A 12,033-nucleotide genomic window follows, 5' to 3' on the forward strand; every position below is an offset into this window, starting at 1 on the left:
CTAATTAATGAAAAAACAGACATCTACAGTTAATGAATTTAGTGCTTTTCTATGCATGGGAAGATGCAAGGCCCTTGGCTCATTGAAATCATTCCTTTAATATGCACCTTAACTATCTAGGGCCAGTATCCTGTTTTTCTCCATCCTGAATCCCCTCAGGCTGCACCACTGGTAGTGGCTGCAGAGGTTGATGGCTTCACGGCTTGTTTACTGATATGGCAGGTGACATTCTTTGCTCACAGTGCTTCCTCTTGGCCATAAATTCAACCAATATTTGGGAGGCATTTCATGACCAATTTTGTCCCTCAGGGCTAGGAAGGCTCATCCCTTGATCAGGCGAAGATTCTGTTGATAGGCCACTCAATGTGCTGATTTGTTTTGGATTAGACCCTGTTGATAATCTAAAATTCTCTGGATCACCTGTCTTATTAGTCTGTTGTGATCCAGGAAATGTTTTCCCTTGTTGCTTCTTCCCAGATCTAGAATTGCACTATTACAATTATTCTATGTAGAGTTATGTACATAATCAACTAACTCGAGATGTCATTAATTTTGCTGGAGGCTTGGTTACACTTTGGTAATGTAAGAGATAACAATTTCATAAAACAGACAGGATATAAGTAATACAGCTAGTAACATTAATAAACTGATAGTGCAGCAGAGAGAGGCACAAGGCATAAATAATTTGAAAATGCCAAGAGAGAACAAACTAAAACAGTGATTAGTATAACTAGTTGTAATCTGGTCAAAATAAGCCATCAAGTCCACAGGGGAGCCAACTGGAGAAGCCAAATTCTGGAGGCATCAGGTAGAGAGAAAAAGATAAATGTTTCATCTTCGTTTACAAAGGTATACTTTATCAACTTGTTGAAGGTCATAGTTAGCATAAGAGGAAAGGTTTTCTGGAAAACAGAGATTAAAAACCAGTATATTTCAGAAAAAAAGTCATAAAATTATAAGTCATGTTCATCAATTCATTCAGTCCATGTAATTAATTCCTGTTCCTCTAGATGAAGTTGTCAGGTTTTCCATTAGTCTTTTTAAATTTCTTAACCCAATTCAGGAGTAAGATCTAAAAGTTATCAAAAACTTGTATTTATCAAAAGTGCTTTTTATGAATCTTCACTAAGATCTTCATATATAAAAGCATCAGAGTAAAACAATGATTGTGTATAAACAAGACTTAAAATGGCATGGTTAAAGATCTGATTATAATGTAATTGACAAGAAACTTGGATATTTCTGTGACATACAACATCCTAAGATAACACCTAGAATTATGACTGATAACCTTATACCAGGACATACCAGAGTTTTAGGAATTCCATGTAAATTTTGGAATATCTGTATTAATGACATTTACCCATACCATATAACCTAAGAAGGTTTTATCTCCAATCACTTGACAGTGCTTCTCAAGTAATTTAACATACCAAATTAGCCTAATTAGTTTAACATTTCTCTCTGAGATGTTGCAGGGTTTCTTTGAAGCACCCCAGAGTTAGCTGGAAGTCAAAAGAACTTCAGTTAGAATTTGTTATTTGGGAAGTTTTGTCAAAAATATCAAAAAGGTTTCAAAACACTTGGTCAAATAGGATCATAGGTCACTGTGAAACAATACTTATTCACTTAAAGTGACAAAAGATTTCAGAAACAAATAAAGATGACTTACAGAAAAAGACTCTCACATAATCTGTTTTCAAAAGCAGTATGTCAAGATAACTTTGTTCTCTTAACAGAGAGAGGAACCAAATCCAGTCTTGTACCAGCCTACTTTTAATAGTAATAGCCACTTACCTAATTAAATTTAATCCAATCCCAGCCTGACCATGTACAAAACTCCTTTTCAGGGCTCCCTTTTTACAAACCTTCCACAACTTTCTCTATTCCTGTTAGTCTGTCCCTTATTTTTCCATCCAGAAACAACCAGCTCTAGGACAAAATCATTCTTTCCACTTAACAAAATGCACTTCCATTCTTCATACCTTCTTTTGCTGAAAAAAACACACCCTACTTTCCTTGCATACTGAAATGTTTCCCTTATTATCTTTAGTAGCTTTAATTACATATTATAATTTTAACCCTTAAAAACATTAATCTCTAGTGAAAACTGACAAGTAGCAAGTAATTGTGAACTGTTTGTCATACCAGCATTCCTGATTGGCGTATCACTTAACCTCTAGAAACATACATCTTCTCATAGCATAATTTCTTTGCTCATGTGGTACAAGAGTTGTGTCTAGTAAACCCAAACATCTTTAGTTTCCTTCTTGTAAGGAGACAAAAGTAGGTAAATTTAGACCTGTTTAGCAAATAATGTTTGAGTATTTTATCTTATCTTATTTGAAGTGACCTGGATAGTCAGTGGACTCCCATTACTTAAATTAATTTTAGCAAGGGCTGAGGAATCAGGATGGCAGAGGAACAGGACATGGAGCTCACCTCTTCCCACAGATACATCAAAAATATATCTACAAGTGGAACAATTTGCACAGAAAATCTAAACACTGGCCTCAGACTTCTGAAAGGGCAAGAAAACCTCCATATAACCAGATAAGACAAAAGAAAAAGAAAGAAAGGAATCAGGACAGGACCTGCGCCCCAGGGAGGGAGCTGTGAAAGAAGAAAGGTTCCCACACCCTGGGAGGTTCCCTCACCCATGGGGAGATCAGCCTGGACAGAGGGGGAGCTTCAGAGCCTCAGGAGTGTGCAGCAACCAGTCTGTGGAAGGCAAAATGGACAGTGACCTGCACAGATGGTCAGTACTGCCACCCTGTGCTCCCCAGCCTGAGACCCTCGTCCACCCGCATGGGCAGGGGCCGGGTGCTGAAGCCTGGGCTTTGGAGGTCAGACCCAGGGAGAGGACCAGGATTGGCTATGTGGAGAGAGCCTGAAGAGGGTGGAGTGTGGCAACTGAGGGTGCACTCAGAAGAAGCCTGGGCCCGCCATGGAGGCAAGGTACCATTGTTGGGGGGCATGCAAGGAGAGGGGTGGGACCCCACCATAAGAGCTTCTTTCCCTGTGCGCACATTCTCAGGCAACAGGACACCACCTACGTGAGCTCCAGGGGCAGGTGTGAGCCACCACTGCCATCGTGGGCTCCAGAGGCAGGTACGGGCAGCCGCCATCAATAAGAGAACCATGAGCAGGCACCAAGTGCTGTCCCCGCTGTCGCAGGAGTGTGCGGGCCACCACCGCAAATATGAGACCCGCGAGCAGCCACCAAGCACTGTCCCTGCTATCTTGGGAGTGTGTGGGCCACCGCCACCATTAAGAGATCCACGAGCAGGTACCAATCACTGCACCCAATGTCCAGGGAGCATGCACAGGCCATGAACAAGCTCCAGTCACTGTCCCTGCTGTCCTGGGAGTGTGCGGGCCACCACTGGTACTAAGAGATCCGGGAGCGGGCGCCAGTCCCACCCTCACCATCCAGAGAGTACGCACAGGCAGCGAGCAGGCACCAATCATGGTCCCTGCTGTCCTGGGAGTGCGTGGGCCATCACTGCTGCTAAGAGACACAGGAGCAGACAACAATCTCTGCCCCTACTGGCCTGGGGGCACACGGGCCACTGCCACTGCTGGGAGACCCGCGAGTAGGCGCCGATTGCTGCTCCTGCCATACCAGGAGTGTGCACAGGCTGCCACACATCCACAACCATTTGAAAGGAATAATGGCCAGCACACACTAAGGAAAGAGGCAGAAAGCATCCAAACTAAAAGCATCTCAATTCCGGACAAGATGGTGGAGTAGAAGGACTTGAGCTCACCTCATCTCACAAAAACACCAAAATCACAACTAACTGCTGAACAACCATTGACAAAAAAGATTGGAACCTACCAAACAAGGTATTTTACACCCAAAGAGAAAGAAGAGGCCACAGTGAGATGGTAGGAAGGGCGCTTTTGTGATATAATCAAATCCCATGCCTGCCGGGTGGGTGACCCACAGACTGGAAAATAATTGTATTGCAGAGGTTCTCCCACAGGAGTGAGAGTTCTGAGCCCAACGTCAGGGTCCCCACCCTGAGGGTCTGGCGTTGGGAGGAGGGGCCCCCAGAGCATTTGGCTTTGAAGGCCAGCAGTTCTTGAGTGCAGGAGCTCCACAGACAAGGGGAAACAGATTCGACTCTTGGAGGGACCCAGCACAAAGCAGTGACTCCACAGGAGCCTGGACTAGACCTACTTGCGGATCTTGGAGGGTCTCCAGGGAAGGTGGAGGTCAGTGTGGCTCACTGTGGGGGCAAGGACACTGGCGGCAAAGGCCCCAGGGAATACTGATTGGCATTAGTTCTCAGGGAGGGTGCAATTTTGGCACCGAGACCTGGCCCCACCCAACAGCCTGTAGGCTCCAGTGCTGGAACACCTCAGGCTAAACAACAACAAGCAGGGTGGGGGACACAGCCCCACCAATCAACAGACAGGCTGCCTAAAGCTGTACTGAGCTCACAGCCACCTCTAAACATACGCCTTGACATGGCCCTGCCCACCAGAGAGATGAGACCCAGATCCACCCACCAGTGGGCAGGCACCAGTTCCTCCCACTAGGAAGCCTGCTCAAGCCCCTGGACCAACCTCACCCGCCAGAGGGCAGACACCAGAAGCAAGAGGAAATACGATCCTGCAGCATGTGGAAAGGAGACCACAAACACAGAAATTTAGAAAAAAATGAGATGGCAGAGAAATATGTTCCAGACGAAGGAACAAGATAAAAACCCAGAAGAACAACTAAGTGAAGTGAAGATAGGCAATCTACCTGAAAAAGAATTCAGAGTAATGATAGTAAAGATGATCCAATATCTCGGGAAAAGAATGGAGGCACAGACTGAGAATACAAGAAATGTTTAAAAATGAGCTAGAAGATCTAAACAAAGAAACAGAGATGAACAATACAATAACTGAAATGAAAAACACACGAGAAGGAATCAGTAGCAGAATAAACGAGGCAGAAGAATAAGTGGAAGAGAGAGTGGTGGAAATCATTGCTGTGGAACAGAATAAAGAAAAAAGAATGAAAGGAAATGAGGATAGTCTCAGAGACCTCTGGGACAACATTAAATGCACAAACATTCACATTATAGGGTTCCCAGAAGGGGAAGAGAGAGAGAAAGTGCCTGAGAAAATATTGGAAGAGATTATCACTGAAAACTTCCCTAACATGGGGAAGGAAACACTCAATGAAGTCCAGGAAACGCAGAGAGTCCCATACAGGATAAACTCAAGGAGGAACATGCCGAGACACATACTAATCAAACTGACAAAAGTTAAAGACAAAGAGAAAATAGAAAAAAAACAACAAGGGAAGAGCAACAAATAACATACAAGGGAATCCCCATAAGGTTAACAGCTGATTTTTCAGCAGAAACTCTGCAGGCCAGAAGGGAGTGGCATGATATATTTAAAGTGATGAAAGGGGAAAACCTATAACCAAGATTACTCTACCCAGCAAGGCTCCCATTCAGATTCAATGGAGAAATCAAAAGCTTTACAGAGGGCTTCCCTGGTGGCGCAGTGGTTGAGAGTCCGCCTGCCGATGCAGGGGACACGGGTTCGTGCCCCGGTCCGGGAAGATCCCACATGCCGCGGAGCGGCTGGGCCCATGAGCCATGGCCGCTGAGCCTGCGCATCCGGAGCCTGTGCTCCGCAACGGGAGAGGCCACAACAGTGAGAGGCCCGCGTCCCGCAAAAAAAAAAAAAAGAAAGCAAAAGCTAAGAGAATTCAGCACCATGAAACCAGCTTTACAACAAATGCTAAAGGAACTTCTCTAGGCAGAAAAGAAGAGGCCACAACTAGAAACAAGCAACTTATGAATGGGAAAACTCACCAATAAAGGCAAACATACACTAAAGGTAGGAAATCAGCCACACACAAATATGCTATCAAAACCAGCAATCTTGAGGAGAGTACAATTGCAGGATATTGGAAATTCATTTCAAATTAAGAGACCAGCCACTTAAAAAATCTTGTATATGTATATAGACTGCTATATCAAAACCTCATGGGAACCGCAAACCAAAAATCTACAATAGATATACAAATAAAAATTGAAAAGGAATCCAAACACAACACTAAAGAGAGTCATCAAATCACAAAAGAGAACAAAAGAGGAAGGGAAGAAAAAAGACCTACAAAACAAACCCAAAAGCAGCCACATAGCACAGACAGATCAGCTCGGTGCTTTGTGACCACCTAGAGGGGTGGGATAGGGAGGGTGGGAGGGAGACACAAGAGGGAGGAGATATGGGGATATAGGTATATGTATAGCTGATTCACTTTGGTATAAAGCAGAAAACTAACACACCATTGTAAAGAAATTATACTCCAATAAAGATGTTAAAAAAAAATACCCAAAACAATTAACAAAATGGCAATAAGAGCATACATATCGGTAGTTACCTTAAATGTAAATGGGTTAAATGCTCCAGCCAAAAGACATAGGCTGGCTGAACTGATACAAAAACAAGACCCATATATATATGTCTACAAGAGACCCACTTCAGACCTCAGGACACATACAGACTGAAAGTGAGGGGATGGAAAAAGGTATTCCATGCAAATAGAAATCAAAAGAAAGCTGAAGTCGTGATACCCAGACGAAATAGACTTTAAAATAAAGACTGTTGCAAGAGACAAAGAAGTATGCTACATAATGATCAATGAATCAATCCAAGAGGAAGATATAATAACTGAAAATATATATGCACCCAACATAGGAGCACTTCAATATATAAGACAAATGCTAACAGTCATAAAAGGAGAAATTGACAGTAACAAAATAATAGTGAGGGATTTTAACACTCCACTTACATCAATGGACAGCTCATCCAGACAGAAAATCAGTAAGGAAACACAGCCTTAAATGACACACTAGACCAGATGGACTTAACTAATGTTCTTTATAGAACATTTCATCCGAAAGCAGCAGAGTATACATTCTTCTCAAGTGCACATGGAACATTCTCCAGGATAGATCATATCCTGGGCCAGAAATCAAGCCTCAGTAACTTTAAGAAAATTGAAATCATATCAAGCATCTTTTCTGACTACAACACTATGAGACTAGAAATCAATTACAGGAAAAAATCCTGTAAAAAAACACAAACACGTGGAGTAATGAACATGAAAACAAAAATAAACAAGTGGAACCTGATTAAACTTAAAAGCTTTTGCACAGCAAAGGAAACCATAAACAAAATGAAAAGACAACCCACACAATGGAAGAAAATATTTGCAAACCAAGTGGCTGACAAGGGATTAATCTCCAAAATATACAAACAGCTCATGCAGCTCTATATCAAAAAAAACAAACAATGAAATCAAAATATGGGCAGAAGATCTAAATATACATTTCTCCAAAGAAGACATACAGATGGCCAAAAAGCACATGAAAAGATGCTCAGCATCACTAATTATCAGAGAAATGCAAATCAAAGCCACCATGAGGTATCACCTCACACCAGTCAGAATGGCTATCATCAAAAAGTCTACAAACAATAAATGCTGGAGAGGATGTGGAGAAAAGGGAACCCTCGTACACTGTTGGGGGGAATGTAAATTGGTACAGCTGTTATGGAGAACAGTATGGAGGTTCCTTAAAAAACTAAAAATAGAACTACCATATGATCCAGCAATCCCACTCCTGGGTATATATACAGAGAAAACCATAATTCGAAAAGATACATGCACCCCAATCTTCATTGCAGCTCTATTTACAATACCCAAGACATGGAAGCAACCTAAATGTCCATCTACAGAGGAATGGATAAAGAAGATGTGGTATATATCTACAATGGAATATTAGCCATAAAAAAATGTAATAATGCCATTTGCAGCAACATGGATGGACCTAGAGATTATCATACTAAGTGAAGTAAGTCAGAGAAATACAAATATCCTATGATATCACTTATATGTGGAACCTCAAAAAATAATACAAATGAACTTATTTACCAAAGAGAAACAGACTCACAGCCTTTGAAAATAAACTTAGGTTACCAAAAGGGAAACGTGGGGGGTGGGGGGAACAGATGAATGAGGAGTTTGGGATTAACATATATACAGTATTATATATAAAACAGATAATCAACAACGACCTACTGTATAGCACAGGGAATCTTCTCAATATTCTATAATAACCTCTCAGGAAAAGAATCTGAAAAAGAACAGATATATGTATAGGTATAACTGAATCATTTAGCTGTATACTTGAAAATAACACAACATTGTAAATCACCTATACTCCAATATAAAATAAAAATTAAATTAAAAATAAATAGGAAAAACTCTAAAGTTTTAAGTTACCAAAAATCTTGAGAAACTGTTTTAAATCAATATACCCAAAGCATAATTATTCCTAAAGGGTTCACCTGAAAACTCTTATTTTCCTTTATAATTTATGAAAATATCATCATACCAAGTTAATTTTTTTGCTGACAAACTCTGCAACAGAAATAACATGAACTTATTAACCTTCAGTGAACCTTGGTACACTGAAGGTGTACCAAGTAAGATATGTCTGTATTGATTGATTAAACCAGCAAGCTGAAGCTAGCTTTAATACCAGATATTAATTTAATATTGAATATTTCCTAGATACATGAACCTGAAATTCATTCTGGCCAGTTTCTTTTATGTTTAGAAGTATTTAATTTGTAAGCACTTACTTTTAAGTCAATTAAATGGAACTCTTTTATAAATTTAATTTTAACAGTATTTTCCGGAGGTAGAGACACCTCATATGTATAATGTGTACACAGACATATAAACAGACCTAACTAGAGATCTCATAGCTTCACCTTAAAAACTTAGTTATGAATCAGGTATTACAGTATAAACTTACTAGTTTATAAATAACAGTTGCAATAAGTTAAATTTGCTTGCTCAGACGACTAAGGCTTTGCTATTTGTGGAAAAGACTTTTAAGATTTGTATTTATCCTTGATAAACCCTTAAGGAGGCTATGAATTAGATTTGGGGTGAGGGAGCCTTTCCAGCAGTTTGAGTTTAAAAGGACTTTTTTGCTTTTTTTTTTCCTCCTTGGTTTCAGGTTTTACCTGATTGAGCTAATTAGGCTCAGTCTCAGATCAATGTGGGCTGTATTTACATTTCTTATTTGTAGAGATTTGCAAAACAAAGACAGTTGCTTTTAATTCTCAAAAAAACTGGTCTGCTGCCTAAATGATATTAAAAGACTGACTTGCTTAACTGTACTTTGTTTAATTTGCTTTTTTATATCAGTGAGAAGATTTCTGACTAAGCCAAAATTCAAGAGTTCTGTGTTCTAGAATTTTAGGGTTTAATTTATCATGCTTTCAAAAGCTTGCATAAGGCATTCAACAAAGGTCCTTTTTCTGAGTGCACAGGTGAGACCCAGAGCAAAATCTCTATTATTATTTTTATTAGCCCCTGAATATTGCTCCCAGTTTTTACATTATATTATACAGGCTCAGGTAACCCTACTGGTTTCCTTTTGTATGTTTAGTAATATTTCCTAAGGGGCAGATTCATACGCCCTGTCTTATGAAGCATTCCCCAGTGAAACATGTATATCACACAATATAATTAAACAAAAGAGAAATAACCATCTTATATAAAGCCCGTTTAGGTATACCAATTTTTATAAACTTTCATCTCAATTCTATCAACCTTTATAATACCTTTACCTTTATCTTCCATTAGGACCCAATCATCAAGCTTTGGTCTTTCAAGGAGTCCTAGAAGCTTTCCTTTCTTTTTATCCTCTGACTCTTTTATCTATTTTTAATAAAAGGCTCTGGGGTCCCCAGTGAGGGGTTGAGCCAAGGGACTCAGGCCCTTTTGTCAGTCTTTTACTTGATTAATCGGCCTAACTGTTGCCCCAAGTAATTGTTGGCCAGGTATCTCAGTGTAATTTACTTCCAGCCATTTAAATATATATGTATATTTAAAAATATTTATTTATTTATTTTGCCTGCGCTGGGTTTTAGTTGTGGCATGTGGGCTTCTTAGTTGCAGCATACGGACTCTTAGTTGTGGCATGCATGTGGGATCTAGTTCCCCAACCAGGGATCGAACCTGGGCCCCCTGCATTGGGAACACGGAGTCTTACCCACTGGACCACCAGGGAAGTCCCTAAATATATATATATTTTTAAGTGGGGTAAATAGAGTGGACTTGTTTGGGGCCCTTTAATGTTGGGGACCTATAAGGGGCCCCTTTGTTCCATCCAGCCTTACGTGATGTTGTATCAAACCTTTGTTTTAATCCCATTATCATCCGTTTTATTTATCCCATTTTTAAATAATCATCTGAAGATTTCTTTATCCTTTTGGGATAAGTCCCTTTAAAATTTCCACCTTTTTTGGGAAGAAGTCTCTAAACTTTCTCTTCAGTTTACTTCCCTGTTAATCAACCTAATTAACGTTAATTATCCTAATGTTTTTATTAGCATCTGTAAGACTCACTGAGGGGAAGCAGAGACCACAAATAAGGCTTCCCAAACCAGTTTTTTGTTGTTGTTGTTTTCAATTAAGGGAGTTCTTAGGTTAACCATATATATGTTTTCCACCTTCTAAGTCTTTTTCTTATAAGTACCAGTAACACAGCTCTTTTAAAATTTACCAATTTAAAGTTTCTCCAATATAAAGGATCCATCATCTGGCCATTAACAAGATGTATCTTATTGATGCAAACCAATAAGACACCAGAGAAGTCCCCACAACAGAGTGTGAAGATGTAGCCTTCACAAAATCTAGAAAGTTTACTCCCCAAAATAGCCTAAGAAAGTAAAGGCCTTCACTGCACAGGCCGATGCAAGGAAGGTTAAGAGGGCAAAAGCTCCTGAGAGTTGGCACAGTCAGACAAAAGACTGCTCAGAATCCCAGTCTATTCGGTTGGCTGCCGAATTGCATACCATATGTGTACCTTCCAGATGGCAAAGACCAAGTACTGAAAACACAGAAACAGGCATATACACATACATACACACAAAATGCCTAAGAAAATCAGGTAGAACATTTACATCTCAAAGACACAGGGAGAGAAATGCAAGTTCCCCCTAGAAGGGCTTTTGTTTCTTTAAGGTCAGAATTCTGAAAAGATGTTTTATCAAGCAGGCTTTCTCTAACTTAACTGTGTATGCAATAGAAGAGCCCTATCTTAGTCATTTTCAGGGCGAGATTTCCTTTAATTCCCAATTAAGTAAGTACTTGTAAGTGTATGTGTTGTACATATATCTGGCTGGGGTATTAGTTAGAAGCTGGTAATCTGTCGTTCCTTTTTCTTTTTGTTTTGAAAGCTTTGTTCCCAATTCCAGAGTGAGTTTGTGGAGATAAAATCACTAGTGATGATCGTGTGGTGAGCCAATGTGCTGTTGTGAGCTTAACTCCTCTAGATTTTACCCTAGATTCATTTTAGCCCTTTTATGAGTCTTGGTTTCTCCCTTCAGTAGCCTACAACCACTGTGGGTACTTGGATTATGGAGTGGCCAGCTCTTATGCATGTCCCTGGCAGGCAAGTGTTTAATTAAAAAAGTGGGTTTCCCTTTAGGGACAGCTGCACAGTATAAGGACTTGCCTCTACCACTCCCACAACTTTCTCAGTTGCCTGAGGAAGCTGTTGCCAGCCAGGAGGTGATGTTCCTTCTGAGCTGAAAGCTCTCATGAGATATCTTCACTTTTATTTTGACAAACCCTATTAAAGTAGCCAATTCAAGGAAAAACGACAGGCCAGTCTTCCACCTAAATTACCCAGTCCAACCTTACTCAGTGTGTTTCAACTAAGCATAACCCAGGTACCTCTTCTTGAAACTAAGCTTCAAGGATAACCTACTACTCTTCCAGTGAGGAGTTTAACATCACTGAATAAAACTTAGGATCATCAGCCAATAACAGGAGATCTGAGAATCAGGAGAGACTCACCCAAATTCATCTGGACTCTCTGAGGTGGCAGATGGGCCCAAGAATCCTCTGCTGGTACCTAGGCTCTGGATCCTTGGAGAGTTCAGGCAAAGGAGAAAAGTCTGCTCTGGGTCCCTTTGTAGCTGTCAAAACTGT

General features: G+C 40.4%; 1 protein-coding gene across 3 annotated transcripts in view; it reads left to right on the forward strand.

Annotated features, from left to right (window-relative positions):
- ABLIM3 (actin binding LIM protein family member 3) overlaps nucleotides 1-12,033 on the forward strand; it is a 148,599-nt gene that overhangs the window by 123,142 nt on the left and 13,424 nt on the right. The window lies entirely within an intron of this gene.

This window comes from Mesoplodon bidens (genome assembly GCF_964165515.1).
Source record: "Mesoplodon bidens genome assembly, chromosome: 4".
NCBI classification, from domain to species: Eukaryota; Metazoa; Chordata; class Mammalia; order Artiodactyla; family Ziphiidae; genus Mesoplodon; species Mesoplodon bidens.